This window comes from Myotis lucifugus, unplaced genomic scaffold (assembly GCF_000147115.1).
Source record: "Myotis lucifugus unplaced genomic scaffold, Myoluc2.0 scaffold_298, whole genome shotgun sequence".
NCBI classification, from domain to species: domain Eukaryota; kingdom Metazoa; phylum Chordata; class Mammalia; order Chiroptera; family Vespertilionidae; genus Myotis; species Myotis lucifugus.
The window spans coordinates 1,040,975-1,062,175 of record NW_005871346.1 but is presented as its reverse complement, the minus strand read 5'-3'; the positions used below and the strand labels follow the sequence as shown (position 1 = coordinate 1,062,175).

At 39.2% G+C, this 21,201-nt stretch overlaps 1 protein-coding gene and 1 pseudogene across 1 annotated transcript in view; both read right to left on the bottom strand.

Annotated features, from left to right (window-relative positions):
* FAM35A (family with sequence similarity 35 member A) overlaps nt 1–21,201 on the bottom strand; it is a 124,516-nt gene that overhangs the window by 90,737 nt on the left and 12,578 nt on the right. The gene's annotated exons all lie outside the window — the stretch shown is intronic.
* Nucleotides 1,068–20,731, bottom strand: LOC111828206 (annotated as a pseudogene).

The window sequence follows — 21,201 nt, the reverse complement described above, 5'->3', positions numbered from 1 at the left end:
ATTAACAGGACTAAGGAAGGGACTAAATCAGTAAAAACCCTTAACTAAGTGCCAGGCGGGTAGTTAATCACCTTAACTACGAACAATCATGCTTAAGCTACATAATCTTTACTTACGATAATCTCCTTCAGTTACTTCCTTGTAGCTTAACAGAACAGTAGAGTAGTGACCTTGGAATGGAGAAAACAAATGCCCTAACCTTTGGAATAGAATGGATAGGATTAAAATCAAATGGTATAAATACAGATGTAACAGGAGAATAGAGAACCTGGCTAGAACACCTGGCTGGAGAACCTAGCTAGGCTGATCAACTGAATGCTGTCTCTGTGTCATTCCTTCTTTGCCAACTCCGTCCACACCTTTGGGAACGCCTGGACCTGCTGGGGCAGGACCCCAACAAAGACCTACGCATTTTTCTTTACCACCCTCTCCCCTCTCATACCCACCCTCAGTTCTTTCCCGCTATAACCCTTTATCCCATCACCTTGTAATTTAAACTTTGTTGTCATTTTGAATTTGCTTGTCCAGGTGGGGAAGAAGGGAAAAGGAAGGTACAAGGAAGAACAAAGTTGTGCTGGGCAAGACATCAATGGCTTTCAGTTTGCTCTGGGCAGTATTTTCATTCCTCTTAATGTGTGTATGGCTATTCATTATTAAAATTATAAACCTCTTATATTCTTCAGTTTTACATTTGATCTGTTAAGACTTCCACAAATAAAATATTTTATTTTTATTTTTTTTTTATATATATTTTATTGATTTTTTACAGAGAGGAAGGGAGAGAGATACAGAGTTAGAAACATCGATGAGAGAGAAACATCGATCAGCCGCCTCCTGCACATCCCCCACTGGGGATGTGCCCGCAACCCAGGTACATGCCCTTGACCGGAATCGAACCTGGGACCTTTCAGTCCGCAGGCCGACGCTCTATCCACTGAGCCAAACCGGTTTCGGCGACTTCCACAAATAAAATATTTTAATGCAAGAAAATATCCCTCCCTCAATTAAAAAAAATTTTTTTTTTCACAATACCATAAGGAGACCAAGCAAGACTCCACTTAAAATATCTAAGCATGATCTTGAGTGCCTTTGTCTAGCTCCTCCACGTTCAGGTTGGTTCTGATGGAATAGAATTCACCACTGGCTCCAAGATCTTCTGTCAGGCTCTTGTCACATGGATCCTGTAGGACATGCAGAGACCCAGCTTACCTTTCTCAGCTTTTTCCTTGAACTACTAGGAAATCCATCATCGTCTGGTCAAACTTGTTGTTATGCAAGAGAGCACGCTGGCCCACCTGGAGTGGCTCTGTTAGTTGAGCATCATCCCATGCATTCAAAAGTTGCCAGTTCCATTCCCAGTCAGGACACATAACTGGGTTGTGAGTTTGATCTCTAGTTGAGGAGCAACCGATCAATGTTTCTCCCTCAAATCGATGTTTCTCTCTCTCTCTCTCTCTCTCTCTCTCTCTCTCTCTCTCTCTCTCTCTCCTTCCCTCCCTCCCTCCCTCCAAGTATGTCCTCAAGTGAGGATTAAAAAGAGAGAGAGAGAGAGAGAGAGAGAGAGAGAAAACTCTGCCCCCCTGGTACAGAACAGGACAGCTCAATGGAGTCCTCTGTTAAAGACTTCAGATAGGAGTGGTTTCCACAGGGGATGAGTTGCTCCAGACCAACTGTGTTAGACAGGGCCAGGGACAGCAAGACTGTCTGCCCCCAGGCTACACTAATCTCACTCCAGAACATGGGGAGAGTTGGGAGGCAGTTCAATCTGAAGTTATTAATGATGGCAAAGGGTCATCATCATGGTGGCTCTCAAATATTGACTTGAAGGCGCTGGTTTTCTCCAGCCAGGCAGCAGAGTCTGGGTGTACCACAGCCAGTTCTCCACACTCCTCAGATCATCATGCAGTTCCAATTGTTGCCACTGCAGTTTACTATAGTCCCCATGGTACTGCCTTTCCTGCTAGTCCAGAGTCTTAGTCTCTACCTGGTCTGCCTCCAGAGTCATAGCTGCTCTATCTTGGTTGTCCACCTTCTCCAGCTCCTGGACCAGCCTCGCTTCCTCCAAACCCACATCCTTCAGCTTCTTCTCAGTGTCTCCCTCTCGTCCTCACTTATTCTCTCCCTAGTCTCCAAACCTGGTTCTCTTTTGTCTTTAGCTCATGAAACTTATTTTAGCATTTCTTGGCAGTCCTGGTCTGTTAGAAACAAGTTCTTCACTTTTTAATCTATTTTTAAAATCTTTGTTTTGCCTTTATTTTTGAAGGCTATTCCTGCTGGATATAGAATTCTAGGTTGACAAGTTGTTTTTCCCTTTTATCACCTTTATGGATACCATTCCATTGTCTCTAATTCTCTATTTTTTCAGGTGAAAAGTTTACCATAATTCCAATTGTTATTTCCATGATTTAATGTGTTCTTCTCTTGCTTGTAAGATTTGCTCTTTAGTTTTGAGCAGTTTGATTAGGATTTGCCTAATCTGGAATTTTTTATTTCTTGGTTTGTTTTTATTTCATTTTGCATTTAATCTGCTTGGGGTTTGTTGAACTTCTTAAATTTGTGAGTTTATGTCTTTCATCAATTTTAGAATTTCTTAACTATCGTCTCCTCAAGCATGTCTTCAGCCACATTCTCTCCTCTCTTTCTAAAACTCCAAATACACAGATGTTATACTATGTATTATTATCCCATAGATCTTGGAGCATCAGCTAGTGCCAAAAGGTAAGAAAATACATCTCATTCTCTCTCTCTCTCTCTCTCTCTCTCTCTCTCTCACACACACACACACACACACACACACACACACACGCGCACACACACACACACACACACACACGCTGATGGGGATATGCCAAAGAAACAAAGGAACCAAATGAAAGAGCTCAAAATGGCCAACTATGAATAATTTCACAAACAAAATAAATTAGTAATTATATTATAACCCCAAATATAAAGTAAATATCCATGAGTCAATACTGTTATAAACAATAACTGAATAAATAAATACACACAGGGGAAGAGACAAATCTCTTTCACAGAATTCCAAATAATTTATGTAGATACTCCACCTTCGAGGAGGGAGAGCATAACTACTCACAGTGACTTCCTTCCAAAGAGTACATATGGAATGTAAAGAAAGAATGAAAGAGAAACTTTACAGTTAAGGAACTTGACAAACACTACCTTGACCAGGTGATCAAGGTCAACATCAACACTGATAAGTCATGTTGACAATCTACCCTTAATATAATGTACTGAAAATGGCACTTAATTCTGTGGTCCTCCTCTGAAAAACCAAAACCCCAGTTGAATCATGAAAAAAATACCAATAAGGGACATTCTATAAAATGCCTGAACAATACTCCTCAAAACTGTCAAAGTCATCAAAAACAAGGGAAGTATGAGGAACTCATAGCCAAGAAGAGCTTATGGACACATGACATTAAATGTAGTGTGGAACCCTGGTTGGGATCCTGAAACAGAAAAAGGACATTAGGTAACAACAAAGGATAGTGCATAAAGTATGAACTTCCGTGAAAAATAATGTATCAATATATCCCACACCCAGGATATATTGGTGTGGGGTATATGGGAACTCTCTGTACTATTGAAACCAGACAACCAAAGGGTCCAGGCTGCCTATCACTACTTGAGCTAATTAAGCAGAGACAGGGTTGAATTATATATGAGCGTTTATTCCAATAATGCAGGCAGTATGGGAGAGCAGCAGGTCACCTATGAAAATCTGCTCTGTACCTGCCCATAAACCAGCTGTTTATATTGGATAGGACAAAGATTACATGGGGAAGTAGGTAAAAGGAATAAGAATGGGTATAATAGCTCAGATTACAGGTAATGAGGGAAGGACTCCATTGTTTGGGCAATAAGGTTGTTCATCTTTCCATGATTGTGGACCACATTTCAAGGTTGACTCTAACCCAGGGGCATACAGCTCCCAGCCAGATTAGAATGTGCTTTCTTTAATCAGAACAAAACAATCATGGTTAACAGAGTATGATTAATACTTACTATTATAGGTAGTTCCCAATATCTTATTTCTGTCCCTAAAACTATCTTTGCCAATTTCCTTTAAAAAGAAATAAGAAAACAACTGGGAGTCTTCCATAACTGAAAGCCTCCAGTGCTCTGGTAGGTTTCTCTCAGCTCTCCTGCTCACTCCACCCTTCCTCAACCCGTCCTGTGAGGGTGGCTGCTGTGCATTTGGGGGAAGTTCCATGTATATCAGGTAGGATCTCTGTCAGCTCAACTTCCCTGGCCCTTACTCTACTCAACCACCCTGGGGGCATTCAGTAACCTATGCGTTAGAGCTGGGGGCTGACTGCAGACTTGCCCTTTAATGGAAAGGGAAGAGGCGGGGCAGCTATTCAGGATTTTAGCCAGCCCAAGTATGGCCATTACAAGTCGGTTGAATGTTTGGCAAGTTTCTTCTTTCCCCATCTATAGCTGATGCCTCTTCCATGGGCTGTTCTATCCCACAGTAGCCATCAGTTTCTTCTCTGCTAAGAGCATTTCATTACTTTCTGCAGTTTAGTTTATTTAGGTTTTCTTGTGTCCTCAGCTCTTTGAGGGTTTTTTTAAAATGACTCTTATTTGGCTTCTGTGAGAATGGCACTATCTTAAAACTTTGTACATCTGAAAAAGCAGAATTCTTCCCCAGACTTTTGATGGTTCAATCCCCCAGTACATTAAGGTCTCTACTCAAATATCATCTCTTCAAAGATGCATTCCCTGATCACACCATCTAAAAAATCTCCTTTGTGTGCGTTCCATATATCCACGCCTCTGGTTCTATTTTGTCCGTCAGTTTATTTTGTTCATTGCATTCTACATGTAAGTGAGATCATGTGGTATTTTTCTTTTTCTGACTAGTTTATTTCACATAGCATACATAATCTCCAGGTCCATACATGCTGTTGCAAAAGTTGTGTTTCAGCTCCAGACCCCGAAAAGCAGCAAGGCTAAGCAGGGGACACCAGGCCACAGCTGACATCAGGACCAGCAGTGATGACTAATGACCCCCTGCCCTGGCACTGACCAATCAGTGGAGACTACAACCCTGAAAGGACACACCTGGAAAGCTGATTAAAATTCTATTGAGATCCTCCCCTGGGACCTCCCCTAAAATTCCCAGCCTTAAAAATTCTTAGGATGGAGGGCCCAGTGCAGATCTCTCTGGGGCACGCCTTCTCCTTTGCCCACCCCCTGCTTTCCCCAGTGCAAGCGCTCTCTCTCAAGCATGCCCAAGTCCTTGCTCCTCTCCTTTGCCCCCGTTACTTATACCCTTGATTTCTTTCTCCCAAGTTCCAAGGGCCCTTTTTTGCCTCTGTAACTAGTTTCCTGAGTCCACACAGCCCAGCTGGCTCACTTCTTCCATGTCTCACTTCTTTTACCTCTGCAATTTTCTAAATAAGCTTTTGCTGATTTTTGAAAAAAATAAAAGTAAAAAGTCTCCTTTTTTTTAGGAGGACCTAAAATACAATCTTTCCAAATAACAGGAGTAGTATACATGAATGATACTATTTCTGTCAAATTTACATCACAAGTATAGCATATAAGTGTTCTAGGCCAGTGGTCGGCAAACTGAGGCTCACGAGCCACATGCGGCTCTTTGGCCCCTTGAGTGTGGCTCTTCCTAAGCCTTAGGAGTACCCTAATTAAGTTAATAACAATGTACCTACCTATATAGTTTAAGTTTAAAAAATTTGGCTCTCAAAAGAAATTTCAATCGTTGTACTGTTGATATTTGGCTCTGTTGACTAATGAGTTTACCAACCACTGTTCTAGGCAGAAAAGTACCTAGAGGGGAAAAATATTTGCAAAATATATCTGAAGATTATCTAGAGTCCAGAATATATAAAGAACTCCTACAACTCAACAACAAAAAGACAAATAACCCAATTTAAAAATGGACAAAGCAGTTAACATTTCTCCAAAAGAGATATTCAAATGGCCAACAAGAAAGATGCTCAATGTCATTAGTTATTAGGGAAATGTGAATGAAAACCACTATGAGATACCAGTTTACACCTATTAGAATGGCCATAATAATAAATTTTTAAAGGAAAATAACAAGGGGTGACACCGATCTGGAGAAATTGAAACTCTTGAACATTGCTGGTAGAAATGTAAAATGGAGCAGCTGGTGTGGAAAACAGTTTAACAGTTCCTGAATAAGTTAAACATAGAATTACCACAGCAATTTCACTCCTAGGTATATACCCAAAAGAACTGAAAACAAGATTCTCTGGAGCATTTGAGATCTTTTCCCCTGATATATGTCATCAGTTTGACTCAAACTCTTATAAAAAAAATTTTAAAAAGAATTGAGTCCTGCTGGTAGCTCAGTGGTTCAGCATCAACCCATGAACCAAGAAGTCACAGTTCAATTCCCAGTCAGGGCACATGCCCGGGTTGCAGGCTTGATCCCCAGTAGAGGGTGTACAGGAGGCAGCTGATCAATCATTCTCTCTTATTACTGACGTTCTATCTCTTTCCCTCTCCCTTCCTCTCTAAAATCAATAAAAATACCTTTAAAAGAATTGAAACAAGTGTTCAAACAAAAACTTGTACACAAATGTTCACAGCAGCACTATTCACAATAGCTGAAAAGTAGAAATAACCAAAAGTCCATCAACTGGTGACTGAATAAACAAAATGGACTGTGATCCGCACAATGGAAACCCACATTATGCAAAGGGAAAATATCTGACTCAAAGGCCACATATTGTATGATTCCATTTAGAGAAAATATCCAGAGAAGGCAAATCCACAGAGACAGAACGCAGGGCTGCGGCTGCCGGGGTGGGAAAAGAAGGAATAGGAAATGGCTGCTTCTTTGATATGGGCTTTCTTTTTGGAGTGATGATCAAGTTCTGGCACTAGATAGTGGTGATGGCGGTGCAACACTGTAAATGTATTTAATGATACTGAATTATACACTTTAAATGGTTAATAAGTTTTATATGTATTTCACCACAATAAAAAATGAGTAGACAAATAAAAGCTTAAACACAAAAAAAATCTAGACCTAGGTTCTGAGAAAAGCTCGAAGGTTAAACACACATACTTAATTTCATTTCCTCTCAAAACTGCTAAAATGCCAAGAAGGTATTTTTAAGGCAAAAACAAAACTTTAAAGGCTGGAAAGCAGATGGTAACTAAGAGAAGATCAAGTAAGCTGAATCCTAAACCCACAGGGTTAGAAAGCCAAAACCAACCTGGCTTAGTCCACAGAACTCTCAAAAGGCTCAGAAACTGGTAACAGCACCTCCAGAAACAGGGGGAGGAGACCACTAAAGCTCTCTGGGAAATGGCTTAGTCTCTCAGTGTCTCCCATTCCACTTGGTTTTATGTCTCTGTCAACACAGCAAGAGGACTATTCTCTGAAGCAGATTTCTGAATAGAGGGACACAAAGCACATTATGGGGAGAAGGACTTAATGAAACCAGGAGGATTAACTAACTAAATATATATATATATATATATATATATATATATATATATATATATATATGTATATTTCCCTCACTTAGCTCCCAGAGAACCATCTTTCACACACCAGGCAGGAGATTAAGACTTCTCTTCTCAGAAAGGGAAAAAGAAATGAGAAGCAGATATCAAGGGCTCCCTAATAAATGGCAAACTCAGGTCACCCCACAGTGAACCCATAGATGTGCTCAGAGCTTCCAATCAACTTTTAGGACCACACCTAAAAAATTGGAGGTCTAGTCAAGATAATTCAACAGAGGCAAAACCCGAGATGAGAAAAATCAAGGAAATAATTTAGGAAAACGTCCCAGAATTAAACAAAGTAAGTTTATTATTTGAAAACCCAGAATGCACAGTATAATGAATTTTAAAAGCACATCTATACTAAAGCATATATTTTTGAAATTTTAAAACAGTGGAAACCAGGAGAAGATCCTACAAGCTTCCAGACATGGAGAAATAGGTAGCAAGAGATGAAAAATCATGATTTTGAACTTTGATTAGTCACAGTGTAAGCTAGATGACAATGGAACAAAATCAAAATTCTGAAGGGAAACGATCCCCAATCTGAATTATACATTGACAGGCCAAACTATTAATCAAGCTTAAGAAGAAAATACAGGCATTTTCAGAAACGCAAGGTATCAAATAATTTGCCTCCCATTCACCCCTACTTCAGCAAAATGTGGGAGTAAAACAAGAAGAGGAAGAGAATCCTGATCCTGAGATCGGCACTGGGAGGCCACAGACAGGACGGGACGGGGCACTTTGCTTCGGAGGGGCTTCTTCAGCAGGATGACCCTGACAGTGAATGAGGTGAGAGAAAACAGGAAGTGTGGGCAATGGCAGAAAATCTTGGATTCAGTTAGTGATAAGGACACCGAAAACATGTAAACAATGTCCTAAACTGAAAACTCAGTAACATCAATTCACATATGTTACTTGAAAAATCACAGGAAAACAGCTAAGAATTAAGAATGGTAACCTCTGAGAAGGGGAAATAAGGTGAGGACTGAGAATTACTGTTTGTCTGAACAATCCCTGACAAACTGCTTAACTCGTTAAACTGTAACTCTGAAAAAATGAAAATAAAAATGTGGAAGACAGAGACATAAGGTACCTAAGGATTTCCCAAAGAAATAAAACCTACCTTGGCAACTAAGTCTGACCTCTGTGAACCTAGAAGACTAACAAACAAACTTGTCCTGCAAAGCAAAAAGATAACAAGAAACCAATAAATTTGGCCGGACGGGCGGGGGGAGCAAAACAGAAGTGACATTACTCTTCTGCTATCATAATTCTTGCCAAAAGCATGACCCCAATAGCAGAAATCCATGGATTTCTGTGCTTCAGCTCCTAGTCTGTCAAGTGGGTATAACAGTCTCTCTGTCATAGAGTTATTGTGAGACTTAATCAGAAATGAACATAAAGCACTTATAGTAATGCTAGATACAAATATTATTAACAGTTAATACTTTACTTCTATAAATAACTAAAATTATTTTTATATCAAATCATTCAATTCAATTGTCACAATTATACTAAAGAACTCACTGGAATGCTTACTTTGTCTACTCAAACCTAAGGCCTCTAACCCTTTCACATATGTCTCCTAAAAAAGGGATAGGAAGAGAAACTCTCTGATTATCCATGAGAAACAGAAATAACAATTAATAAAAGTTGTCTATAAAGATGTTTATCGTACTGAAAAACTGACAGTCCCTGAAAAACTACTCAGGCCATCCTCCTTTCTCTAACAGTTTTTTCTTGATTATGACCAATCAACTAACTAAGCAAGTCAGCAATTAGAATTGAAAACTTTGTACCAACTATACATTAACTCATGAATGTTAAGACAAGTATTTGACCATTTCTAAATAGGTCAAGTCTCAAACTTATTCACAGACTGTGTTCTCCAAGTTCAGTTATACTTCATTATAAAACTTGAGATAACAAAATTATGAAATGAAGTTGAAATTCTGGACAATATTCAAAGGCCAACTTAATTCATAAGTACCCAAGAACCATGGAGAAAGAAAGGAATAAATATAATCATATTAGGAAACTTTCAACCACTTCTTTTGTGCTCTCATTCTATATAATAAAAGCCTAATATGCAAATTGACTGGATGGCGGAACAACAGGCAGAATGACTGGTCGCTATGATGTGCACTGACCACCAGGGGGCAGATGCTCAATGCAGGAGCTGCCCCGGCCCGCAAGCCCCAGGCTGGCCAAGGTGGGTGCCAGCAGGGGCCCCTCCAATCACCCCACCAGTCACCCCACAGATCAGCCTTGATCTCCGGCCAGGCCTAGGGACCATACCCATGCATGAATTTCATGCACTGGGCCTCTAATCCTATATAATAAAACCCTAATATGCAAATCGACTGAACGGGGGAACAACCAGTCGCTATGACGCCACTGACCACCAGGGAGCAGCTGCTCAACACAGGAGCTGCCCCCTGGTGGTCAGTGCACTCCCACAGGGGGAGCACCGCCCAGCCTCTGCAGCAGCGCTAAGTGGGGGATGTCCTGGACTGTGAGAGGGCACAGGCCGAGCTGAGAGACCTACCCCCCGACCCGACAGTGCACAAATGTCGTGCACCAGGCCTCTAGTATCTAATAAAATAATAGCTAGTTGAGATTAAGAATTGTGTCATTCTTTGTTTTTTACCTTTGTACTTTTGTAAACATCAACAGCACATAACAGAGTACCTGTCTTCTATCAAGAGCTAAAAATATTTAATGAATGAATAACTAGAACTAAGAGTACTATTTCTATGGAGAAATGCACTATAATTCCCAATTAAAAGAACAATTGCAGGAACTCAGGCAATAGGATCAGAGTTTGAACACCAAGAGCAATAAAGCATGGGCAGATTCTACCTTCATCTACAAATCAATCACTGCTACCAGAAACCACATTCTGGTCATAGATCACCATACTGTTTCTAAGTATGTGTAAATCACTAAGTTGAATTTTCATAATATAAAACTTGACTTCCAAAATTTCCCTGGTTTCTTTCCCTTTACCAATACCTTAAAATAAAATAGCAGCCACAACATTTTATCTGGGAATATATTTTCCTCAGTTCTACTGAGATATAATTGACATAGAACATTGTTATTAGTCTAAGTTGTACAATATAATTATTTGATATCTGTACCAGGTATATATTGCAAAATGGTTATCACACTAAGTTTAGTTAATATCCATCATCTCACATAGTTACAGTATTTTTTTCCTGTGACGAGAACTTTTTTTAATATGAACTTTTAAAATCTTCTTTCATCAATTTTCAACATATAATATTGTTAACTATAGTCACCATGCTGTACATTACATCCCCAGAAGTTATTTATCTCATAACTGAAATTTGTACCTTTGACCACCTTTACCCATTTCCCACAGCCCCTACAACCCCTGCCTCTGGTAACCACCAATCTGTTCTGCTTCTATGCTCTCGGTTTTGTGAGACCTTATAGCATCTGTCTTTCTCTGTCTGACTTATTTCATATCTTGTCACAAATGGCAGGATTTCCTTCTTTTTTAAGGCTGAATAATATTTCAGTCTGTGTGTACATGTGTGCGTGCGCACACATATGCTTACATATCTCACATTTTCATTATCTAGTCATCCATCAGTGAACACTTAGGTTGCTTCCATGTCTTGGCTATTGTAAATAATGCTGCAATGAACATGGGGATGCAGGTAATCTCTTTGAGATAGTAATTTCATTTACTTCAGATATATACCCAAAAGTGAAACTGCTGGATCATATGGTAGTTCTAATTTTGAAGTAGATTTTTCATTTGCAATTTCTGTATTACTCGTTGGTACAAACAGTTATCAAATGCTAACTTAATATTATGGCCAAAAACCTTTTTTTAAAATCAATATTCAGATAAAAATCCAATATTTCTCTAGCTCAAATGCAATTATACATTCACATTCCAAAAGTGAAGAGGTAAAAGCATCTAACACATCATAAATAAATTTAGGCCCCAAAATAATTGTAAAAACAACTGAAAATTATAGAATTCAGTAAACAACATATTCAATGTCCACAATGACACTGACTTTCATACTCTGAAAAGAGAAACTCACCTTAAAAATAACTCCTATCCTAGCTGGTTTGGCTCAGTGGATAGTGTTGGCCTGTGGACTGAACTCCTTTACTGAAAACAACTGACTCTCTATACCAGTGATGGTGAACCTTTTGAGCTCTGCGTGTCAGCATTTTGAAAAACCCTAACTTAACTCTGGTGCCGTGTCACATATAGAAATTTTTTGATATTTGCAACCATAGTAAAACAAAGATTTATATTTTTGATATTTATTTTATATATTTAAATGCCATTTAACGGAGAAAAATCAACCAAAAAAATGAGTTTGCGTGTCACCTCTGACACGCGTGTCATAGGTTCGCCATCACTGCTATAATACAGCCTTAAAAAAATGAAGGTTAATTTATCCTATAGAGCCAGCACTCATCTAGGCTTTATGGAATGACTGACAATCATATATCTTATTCCAAATACTAAATTCATATGGATTGTCACCTTAAATGAGGTAAGGTGTGAAAAGCACTTAAGCTCCACTCCAGTATTAGAAATTACTCCATAAGTAGTATTTCTCTTGAGTATTTTTTCTGCTTTGAAGTTCTATACCCCAAAGAAACCAATTCTTTACGATTTCATTTTATATAAACTTAAGAAGCCTGTATAAATATTTGTGTGAGTGAATGTAGGAGGCAGAATGAGGATGACGACTTGTGAGCAACAGAAGAGCCATGGGTAGTCTCAGCAGCAGAAGATAAAGCATCTCCAAAGCACCTATTACGTTAACAGAGTATCTTCTACACAAAATTTTTAAGTGAGTTCTTTATGGGATATTTTGAAAATTATTTTTACATCCAAGAAAACATAATCATAATTAATTAAACCTATTTTTAATTTTGATTCAAGAATGTTTTCCATAGAAATAACTATGCTCAATTTCTCTGCACTACTGAACTATGTAATAAAATATGAAACTCACTAAGGAAAAGCTGAGCCAGAATCTTTTTTTCTTTTTTTTGAATTCTGAGGTAGTTTATTTAGTCATTTTTTTTATAATTTCTTTTTATTGCTTAAAGTATTACAAAGGGTATTACATATGTGTCCTTTTTTTTCTCCCCGCCCTTGACAATCCCCTGGCCTCCCTTACCCCCCAGTGTCTTATGTCCATTGGTTATGCTTATATGCATGCATACAAGTCCTTCGGTTGATCTCTTACCCCCCTCCCTCCTGCCCCCCAACCCTCCCTGGCTTTCCCACTGCAGTTTGACAATCAGTTTGAGGCAGCTCTGCCTCTGTATCTATTATTGTTCAAAAGTTTGTAATGGTCTTTATTATCCATGAATGAGTGAGATCATGTGGTATTTTTCCTTCATTGACTGGCTTATTTCACTTAGCATAATGCTCTCCAGTTCCATCCATGCCGTTGCAAATGGTAAGAGTTCCTTCTTTTTTACAGCAGCATAGTATTCCATCGTGTAGATGTACCACAGTTTTCTAATCCATTCATCTACTGATGGGCACTTAGGCTGTTTCCAGATCTTAGCTATGGTGAATTGTGCTGTGAGCCAGAATCTTAATATCTCTTTTAGAGACTTATCTTGATGTGAAAGTAAACATCATTCACTGGCATATTCCAAACATTCAGGAGAAGTGGATGGGTGGAGGAATAAGAGCATAAAAATTTGACACTATTTCTATGGTGTAGGTTTATGTCTTAATGTTTCCATTCTGAAAAGCAAATGAAATAAACTGAGACCTCCATATGGCTTGACAAAAGGGCTGTCTTGAGTACTAATATTCTCTGGTTAACATGTTAGTGAACTTTTCTCTCATTTCTTCCAAGTATCTTAGCATTAAAAACTACATAGCATGATGAAGCTGCTTTGAAAAAACAGTTTGGCAGTTCCTCAAAACATTAAACATAAAGTTACCATATAACCCAGTAATTCCACCCCAGTTATATACCAATGAGAAGTAAAAATATATGTCCACACAAAAACCTATACACAGATGATCAGAGTAGTGTCATTAATAACAGCCAAAAAGTGGAAACCCAAACGTCCATCAATTGATGAATGGATAAACAAAATGTGGTATGCCCTCACAATGAAATATTATTCAGCCATATACATCACAACATAAACTTGGAAAACACACCAAGTGAAAGAAACTAGATACACAAAACAATATGTTGTATGATCCCATTTATATGAAATACTGAGGATAGGCAAGTCCATAGAGAAATAAGCAGATAGTGGCTTCCAAAGGATAGGGGAAGGAGGATATAGGAAGTAGCTACTTAATGAATATGAGGTTTACTTTGGAGGTGAAGAAATGTTCTGGAACTAGATAATGGTGATCATTGCACAACATTGTGAATACACTAAATACCACAGAAACTTATGTTATCTGAGGTATAGTTTACTCAACATAACAAAAAAATAGATGTTAACACCTTATCAGAGGAAGTTAACTTGCAAGATAAATGCTGAGTATTTTGGTACCCCTTTAATAACCTTACTGATAATTTGAGAAGGTCAATATAAACATTTAAAAAATTAAAACTTTTCGGGAAAACCAAGATGGCAGCATAGGTAAACACCGGAGATTGCTGCCGCAAACAACCACTTCAAAAATACAACTAAAAGACGGAACGGACATCACCCAGAACCACAGGAAAGCTGGCTGAGGAGAGACTCTTCAACTAGAAGGAAAGAGAACAGCATACCGAGGCTCAGAGGAGGCGCAGTGTGGAAAATACAAAGGTACGGAGGTGCGCATGGAGCCGGCTGGTGGCTGAGGGCGCGGTTGTTGTTTTCAATCAGGAGGGAGTCTCAGACTCTGAGCTCCAGATCCGGGTGAGTCTCTAGGGACTCAGACTCAAACGGGAGAAGCGGGATTGTCTGGCATCAGTTGGAACGTGAGGGCAGCTTTCTCTCCGAGGTTTGCAGCGGTTGCTGGGGTTCTGAGAAGCAGAGCCTCTGGGAACGGGACTGAGAGCAGCCATAACTGCTCCCTCCACCCGCCCTGTTGATCCCCTGCGACCCGCCCCGCCCAAGCCCTGCGCAGAGCCATTTGCCAGATAGCCTCAGGCAAAGGCTAGATTAGCACCTCTCCAGAGGACAGAAGTTTTCCCACTGCAGACACAGCTGATTCTCACAGCCAGTCGGCCTGGTGGTCAAATCCCTCTAGTATTAACTACAACAATCAAGGCTTAACTACAACAAGACTGCGCACAAAGACCACAAGGGGGTGCACCAAGAAAGCATAAAAAATGCGGAGACAAAAAAACATGACAGAAATGGAGGATATAGAGCTAAAAAACGCACTTTTGAGGGCTTTCAATAATTTGCTAGAAACTGCCGATAAACTTGATGAGAGCCTCAAGAAATCTAATGAGAACCTCGATGTTGTGATAAAGAACCAACTAGAAATTAAGCATACACTGACTGAAATACAAGAATATTATACAGACACCCAATAGCAGACCAGAGGAGCGCAAGAATCAAGTCAAAGATTTGAAATGTGAAGAAGCAAAAAACACCCAACCAGAAAAGCAAAATGAGAAAAGAATCCAAAAATACAAAGATAGTGTAAGGAGCCTCTGGGACAGTTTCAAACGCACCAACATCAGAATTATAGGCGTACCAGAAGATGAGAGACAGCAAGATATTGAAAACCTATTTGAAGAAATAATGACAGAAAACTTCCCCCACCTGGTGAAAGAAATGGACTTACAGGTCCAAGAAGCGCAGAGAACCCCAAACAAAAGGAATCCAAAGAGGACCACACCAAGACACATCATAATTAAAATGCCAAGAGCAAAAGACAAAGAGAGAATCTTAAAAGCAGCAAGAGAAAGAGACTCAATTACCTACAAGGGAATACCCATACGACTGTCAGCTGATTTCTCAACAGAAACTTTGCAGGCCAGAAGGGAATGGCAAGAAATATTCAAAGTGATGAATACCAAGAACCTACAACCAAGATTACTTTATCCAGCAAAGCTATCATTCAGAATTGAAGGTCAGATAAAGAGCTTCACAGATAAGGAAAAGCTAAAGGAGTTCATCACCACTAAACCAGTATTAGACGAAATGCTGAAAGGTATCCTTTAAGAAGAGGAAGAAGAAAAAGGTAAAGATACAAATTATGAACAACAAACATGCATCTATCAACAAGTGAATCTAAGAATCAAGTGAATAAATAATCTGATGTACAGAATGAACTGGTGATTATAATGAATCAGGGACATAGAAAGGGAATGGACTGACTATTCTTGGGGGGGAAGGGGAGTGGGAGATGCGGGAAGAGACTGGACAAAAATGGTGCACCTATGGATGAGGACAGTGGGTGGGGAGTGAGGGCGGAGGGTGGGGCGGGAACTGGGAGGAGGGGAGTTATGGGGGGGAAAAAAAGAGGAACAAATGTAATCTGAACAATAAAGATTTAATAAAAAAAATAAAAAATAAAAATAAAATAAAATAAAATAAAAAATTAAACCTTTTCTATAATGCCCAATGCCATCCTTAAGATTTCTATTTGTTAGGAATTATGAAACTCTTAGCACCAGCTTTTCAATGCAGGGTAGGAATAAATTTTACATAATATCTAATTAATTCAAGTGAGATTTAAAATGGGCAGGATATCTTATTAAATTTGGTCTATACCCGTGGTCGGCAAACTGAGGCTCACGAGCCACATGCGGCTCTTTGGCCCCTTGAGTGTGGCTCTTCCTAAGCCTTAGGAGTACCCTAATTAAGTTAATAACAATGTACCTACCTATATAGTTTAAGTTTAAAAAATTTGGCTCTCAAAAGAAATTTCAATCGTTGTACTGTTGATATTTGGCTCTGTTGACTAATGAGTTTGCCAACCACTGGATACCATATCTTGAATTTTAGTATAGGACAGGAACATACTTATTCCTAATGAACAAGATCAGCAAAAGATTTTTAAAAAAAACTTTTAGGTAGCAAAATTTATGTGGTCTGCTTTAGTACTCATGAACCTCTATGACATTCATTTTTTAAATTTTTGATATTCAATAGAGAAAGGCAACATAAAAACAAAAGCTATGCCAAATGCAATAACAGCTCATTAATTTATTTTGCTTCAATTACAGTAGAAAATACAATTTCTGCTGAATCTGATTCTAGGCAAGGTCAAATTCAGTCACCTACATAATATGCCCAAAGTTCATTCACAATCTTCCTAACTGCTCTTAATGGGGTTTTGCGTAGAGTAGGCTCCCGATATACATGAATTATGTAAATTATCAGATTAAATAATAGTTTCAACTTAAATAATTATATCCACTATGGGCCTATGCAAACCAGACAATGAACTAAATGCTTTACACATATTAGTACTCGTTTCAGGCTCCCGATACTTTACACGGGTTAAATAACTTGCCTAAGGTCACAACATTAGTACATTGCAAACCCAGGATTTAAAACATGGTCTGTCAGACATTCAATCATTTTTGCTAAAACATTCCAAGTATGGGCTACAAAAGGACATATTTTCAGTTTAATTGCCAAACATTCATATTCTCTCTTGAACACAGTTTCTAGATATTTAGGGAATGAGAAAAAAAAAAGTACTGGAAAAGAACATTACTGAGGAATGAAGTGAGGTGTCTGGGGAAACAGGCAATGTGCCTACTATGTGCCACATGTGGCACTGGCTGTTTTATTTTTAAATTTTTATTGACTGATTTGAGAGAGAGAAACAACAATTTGTTGGTCCACTTATTTATGCATTCATTGGTTGCTTCTTATATGTGCCCTGACTGGGGATGGATCCCACAACCATGGCTTAATTGGGAGACCACACGACACACTAACCAACTGAGCACCTGGCCAGGGATGCACTGGCTATGTTAAATGCATACACACTTAATTGTTCAATCCTGGGAGGTAAATATTGGTGCCTCCTTTTTTACATAAGAGGCAACTGAAGTTTAGAAGGTTCAAGAAGATTAAAGGCACAAAGTTAGGATTAGAAATCAAATTCAGTCCATCAATAAATATTTACTAAGCATTTACTATGTATCAGGGCTATAAGAGGCATGTAGAATAGAATATTAGAGATGCCCCTCATACAGCTGAAACCAAACCCATTTTCTTTTTGCTTAGGGAGTAAGTCACTGTAAAATTAAAAAATCTCCAGACTTTATTATTTTTTAAGTTTTATTTTTTATTTTTTGTTAATCCTCACCCGAGGATATTTTTCCATTGATTTTTAGAGAGAGTGGCAGGGAGAGGGAGGGACAGAGAGAGAGAAACATCAATGTGAGACAGAAACATTGATTGGTTGCCTCCCATATGCATCCCAACCAGGGCCGGGGATCAAGCCTGCAAGGGAGGTACATGCCCTTGATCGGAATCAAACCCAGGACCTTTCAGTCTGCAGGCCAATGAATGCTCTAACCACTGGGCAACCCACTATTGCTCCAGACTTTGTTTTAAATGATTATTCATGCTTTGGCTATATATGCTAAGTACTGCCCATAAACCCCAAAAGCTTATTGCCATGAAAACTAAATAAACCTCCAGTAGTAAATGTGAAAATATAAGCATTTCTGTCCATCATGCATGATTTTGAACATATTGCTAGGTGGAGAAGACCACTTTGGAAAGTATATCTCACATGTTCTCGAGAATGATTTAAACCATTAAGCATTCTATGAAGCTTTTGAAGGTCTGTCAGATTTTAAATGACAACAGTAAAATTTCAAAAAGAACAGGAGAAGTCAGCACCAAGGCTAGTTTAGCATTAATAATAAGTGATCTAATAAATAGGTCTGTGTTTGCCCAGTCAGGTTTTGCTTATTATGTCAGTTGGAAAGCCAGAAGGAAACTGGTTTTAACTCCCATAGAACCTGTATCAGGACAACATCACTTTATCAGCAATGTAGCTGATATCAGCATAACACTGAAACTGTTCAAATTTAAAACTGATCTTTCTTAAAACTATTTTAATAATTCATTCACAGAACAGAATTGAGACAACCTCCTTAGGAAAAAAAAAAACACACAAAAAGGTAATAAACATTTAGTGAGAGCTTTTTATGTGCCAGACACATGGCTTTTCCCACATAATTCTTATAGTTACCCTGCAAGATATTAACCTTGTCTTTTAGAAGAAAAAACTGAAGTTTTGAGAAATGAAGTAACTTTTTTCTAAGGTCACACACCTAATAGGCCGAGCCATGGTTCAAACTCAACTATTATAATGTTCCATAGCTGTCAATTTCTTACCTTTTAAAGTAACTGTTATTTTTTAAAATTATGACAATATGAGAGCAGAGAAAGCAAAGTAAAATAGTGATTTGGATTATAAACTGTTTTTAGTACTGCATAAGTACTATAGAGTGATATTGACCTTGTAAATATTCCTGAGGTCATTGTGAAGAATATAAAATGCCTTGAGGTCAAAATATCAGGCTTTCCAGTAGAAAAAGTAACAAATAAGTAAATATAACATTTAATATTATCAACAGAAAACCAGGTTAAAAAAAATTGTAAACCAGTTTTATTCTAAACAGCAGTTTTGAAAAGACTGCAGATCACCAGTGTAGGCTGGCCCAAACCAACATCTCCTGGAGAGAAGGCGTTTCCACAGTCAGATAAGTTTGGGAAATGCTGGTTTTAACACTAAACCAGTTTCATTATTGGTTACAAGCAGTACCAAGTCCTCGGGACCCTGTCTATCTGGGTTTGAATCCTGGTCCTTGCACCCACTAGCCTAGCCATGTCACTGTAGCAGGCTGTTTGACCACTCTGACAACTGTAGAAGATAGCGTTGTACAGATTAGAAATATTAACACCTGTGGGTCTGTTAGAACAGGGCCTTAAAAAGAGAAATGCTCAATAAATGCTAAATTATATACTAACATCATTTCCCTGAGTCTTTATTAAGCTGATGAAAGTTGATGGTCCTACTGAATCGCCAAGGTGGATAGACATTCAGTTTCCCAAACTTACAGATGGAACCGACTTTTTCAGATCATCCTGGTTAATATCTTTTTTTTAAATGCTCTTGGGAAATAATAGAGAATTCCATTACTAAAATAAAATCTGTTTCTAAAGAAACAAGGTTAGTGCTTCTGCCCAGGAAGCTTCATGCCCCTTCCCTCAGACCTCCTATTTGGCTGTTCCTGAGCTGTACCCTAACCAGAAATATCTCTTTGCAGATTCCAGCACCTGGATTTGTTGTAGGCAGTTAGACAAGAGCAGAGAAAGGAGGATGGGTCAGGCACAAGTCACCAGGGTGGAAAGCCCCAGATGCCTAACAATGGACAATCAACTGTAGAGTGGGACCTCGTCCCCAGGGTGACCTTTCCTCCCCTAGCAAATAGCAGGTCAAGAGGTTTGGATGTCCTGAACTTTCCTCACTAGAGATAACATCTAGGCCAGTGATGGCGAACCTATGACACGCGTGTCAGAGGTGACACGTGAACTCATTTTTTTGGTTGATTTTTCTTTGTTAAATGGCATTTAAATATATAAAATAAATATCAAAAATATAAGTCTTTGTTTTACTATGGTTGCAAATATCAAAAAATTTCTATATGTGACACAGCACCAGAGTTAAGTTAGGGTTTTTCGAAATGCTGACACGCCGAGCTCAAAAGGTTCGCCATCACTGATCTAGGCCTCAGTTGTATGTCAACTCCAGACCCAGATAAACAACAAAACCAGCCTCAGGACCAGCTGCATGGAATAAATGACCCCCTGCCCCGATGATGGCCAATCAGTGGAGAGCACCACTCTGAATGGACACACCTGGAAAGCTACTGAATATTCTATTGAGATCTTCCCCCTGGGACCTCCCCTAAAACCTCCACCCTTAAAACCCTTAGGGACAGAGGGCCCAGTGCCTCTCCCTCCAGGGCGTGCGCGGCCTTTCCCTTTCTCCTCCCCACCCCCAAGCGAGTAACCTTTAGATTCCTCACTCCCACGCACCAAGGGCCCTTCCTTTACCTCTATAACTTATTTCCTAAGCCCATTTCTAACACAAATTACTTTTTCTACCTCTGTAACTTACCCAATAAATGTTCCCTTACAGTTTGGGTCTTGCTCTTAATTCTTTCTGAGCCAGAACCGAAGTACCGAGGTTGCTGAACAGATTCAGCGCCTGGAACCTGTACATGGTAGTGGGAAGGAACATCATTTTATTTGCCATTCTTATAGCCCTCAGTGGCTTCAAGCGGTTGCCTGCCTAATCAGAGCAGTTATTCCATTATCCAAGATACTGTGTGGAACCTAGTCCAGCTCGGAATCAACTGAACAAGGACAAGAACGTTTTCCATGATCAAGATATGGCCATCCCTCTACAACTCACTCACATCCACTGTACAGACTTGAAATCAATATTCAAATGATGGTGTTTTATTGTGCCCATTGTGATATTCATAGTCATTACTGAAAGTGCCAGTTATGCTACCCTCCCATTTAGAATTTTTTCTAAGCAATACACGTCAGGATTTTCAGAAGTGCTTATACCCTTTCACCGATCACTTCCACCCCACCTCTTGCCTTCCTCCTCACCCAGGGCTAAGGCTTGCTCAAGGACAAAACAGGGTTCTTCACGGCATGCTGAGCAAAGGCCACAGGCTGCTA